Here is a 2796-nt window from a genome sequence, read left to right as displayed (position 1 = left end):
CCTACCTTCCGGTACTGCTACGTGGCACTGCTGAGTGGCACTGCTGAGTGGTACTGCTGAGGGGCACTACTGAGTGGCACTGGTGAATGGCACTACTGAGTGGCACTACTGAGTGGCACTGGTGAGTGGCATTGCTGAGTGGCACTGATGAGCAGCACTACCGAGTGGCACTACTGAGTGGCACTGGTGGGTGGCACTGCTGAATGTCACAGGCTGAGTGACACTGTATAGCGAGCGTATTGCTTCCAACGATTTACACCTCCTGTATATCACCCGCTGCTTAAATAGTTCAGAAATTGACGCAGCTACACGAGTTGAACAACCAAACTGTTTGTTGTGAGGGACCTTATACACTGACACAGAAATGTTGGGGGGGGTAACTACCCCTACCTAACCAAACATAACCTAACCTAACTACCCCTACCTAACCAAACCTAACCTAACCTAAGCTAACCTAACCTAACCTTCTACCACCACCCCATAAACCAAAATCAACCCCAAAACACCGTCTTACTCCAGTCCTCCCCCCCCCACACTACTCTACCTCCTCACTCCCCAAACCACACCCCTCCCCCTCCCCCTCCCCTACCCCTTCCCTACCCCTCCCCCTCCATTCTATGTATTGTTGACGACTAAGAACATAAAGAATCGTAAAAAAAATTATTATATATAATAAATAAGTTATTGGGGTAAGTGAATGTACAACAGCTGTTGTGGTACAACTAAAAGTGAAGGTACAACACCTGTTGTGGTACAACTAAAAGTGAAGGTACAACACCTGTTGTGGTACAACTGAAAGTGAAGGTACAACACCTGTTGTGGTACAACTGAAAGTAAAGGTACAACCCCTGTTGTGGTACAACTGAAAGTAAAGATACAACACCTGTTGTGGTACAACTGACAGTGAAGGTACAACACCTGTTGTGGTACAACTGAAAGTGAAGGTACAACACCTGTTGTGGTACAACTGACAGTGAAGGTACAACACCTGTTGTGGTACAACTGACAGTGAAGGTACAACACCTGTTGTGGTACAACTGAAAGTAAAGATACAACACCTGTTGTGGTACAACTGACAGTGAAGGTACAACACCTGTTGTGGTACAACTGACAGTGAAGGTACAACACCTGTTGTGGTACAACTGAAAGTAAAGGTACAACACCTGTTGTGGTACAACTGAAAGTGAAGGTACAACAGCTGTTGTGGTACAACTGAAAGTAAAGGTACAACACCTGTTGTGGTACAACTGAAAGTAAAGGTACAACACCTGTTGTGGTACAACTGACAGTGAAGGTACAACACCTGTTGTGGTACAACTGACAGTGAAGGTACAACACCTGTTGTGGTACAACTGAAAGTGAAGGTACAACACCTGTTGTGGTACAACTGACAGTGAAGGTACAACACCTGTTGTGGTACAACTGAAAGTAAAGATACAACACCTGTTGTGGTACAACTGACAGTGAAGGTACAACACCTGTTGTGGTACAACTGAAAGTAAAGGTACAACACCTGTTGTGGTACAACTGAAAGTAAAGGTACAACACCTGTTGTGGTACAACTAAAAGTGAAGGTACAACACCTGTTGTGGTACAACTGAAAGTAAAGGTACAACACCTGTTGTGGTACAACTAAAAGTGAAGGTACAACACCTGTTGTGGTACAACTGAAAGTGAAGGTACAACAGCTGTTGTGGTACAACTGAAAGTGAAGGTACAACAGCTGTTGTGGTACAACTGAAAGTGAAGGTACAACACCTGTTGTGGTACAACTGAAAGTGAAGGTACAACACCTGTTGTGGTACAACTGAAAGTGAAGGTACAACACCTGTTGTGGTACAACTGAAAGTAAAGGTACAACACCTGTTGTGGTACAACTGAAAGTGAAGGTACAACAGCTGTTGTGGTACAACTGAAAGTGAAGGTACAACAGCTGTTGTGGTACAACTGAAAGTAAAGGTACAACAGCTGTTGTGGTACAACTGAAAGTGAAGGTACAACACCTGTTGTGGTACAACTAAAAGTGAAGGTACAACAGCTGTTGTGGTACAACTGACAGTGAAGGTACAACACCTGTTGTGGTACAACTCAAAGTGAAGGTACAACAGCTGTTGTGGTACAACTGAAAGTGAAGGTACAACAGCTGTTGTGGTACAACTGAAAGTGAAGGTACAACAGCTGTTGTGGTACAACTGAAAGTGAAGGTACAACAGCTGTTGTGGTACAACTGAAAGTGAAGGTACAACAGTTGTTGTGGTACAACTAAAAGTGAAGGTACAACACCTGTTGTGGTACAACTGAAAGTGAAGGTACAACAGCTGTTGTGGTACAACTGAAAGTGAAGGTACAACACCTGTTGTGGTACAACTGAAAGTGAAGGTACAACAGCTGTTGTGGTACAACTGAAAGTGAAGGTACAACAGCTGTTGTGGTACAACTGAAAGTGAAGGTACAACAGCTGTTGTGGTACAACTGAAAGTGAAGGTACAACAGCTGTTGTGGTACAACTGAAAGTGAAGGTACAACAGCTGTTGTGGTACAACTGAAAGTGAAGGTACAACAGCTGTTGTGGTACAACTGAAAGTGAAGGTACAACAGCTGTTGTGGTACAACTGAAAGTGAAGGTACAACAGTTGTTGTGGTACAACTGAATTAACATTGTTCTAATGTGACATATAATGTACAGTGGAAGCATCACCAGTACAGTACAGTACAGTACAGTACAATACAGTACAGTACAGTACAGTACAATACAGTACAGTACAGTACAGTACAGTGCAGTACAGTACAGTACAG

Source organism: Cherax quadricarinatus, chromosome 4 (assembly GCF_038502225.1).
Source record: "Cherax quadricarinatus isolate ZL_2023a chromosome 4, ASM3850222v1, whole genome shotgun sequence".
In the NCBI taxonomy this organism is placed as follows: Eukaryota; Metazoa; Arthropoda; class Malacostraca; order Decapoda; family Parastacidae; genus Cherax; species Cherax quadricarinatus.
The sequence above is the reverse complement of the archived record's forward strand: the minus strand, read 5'-3'. Positions refer to the sequence as shown.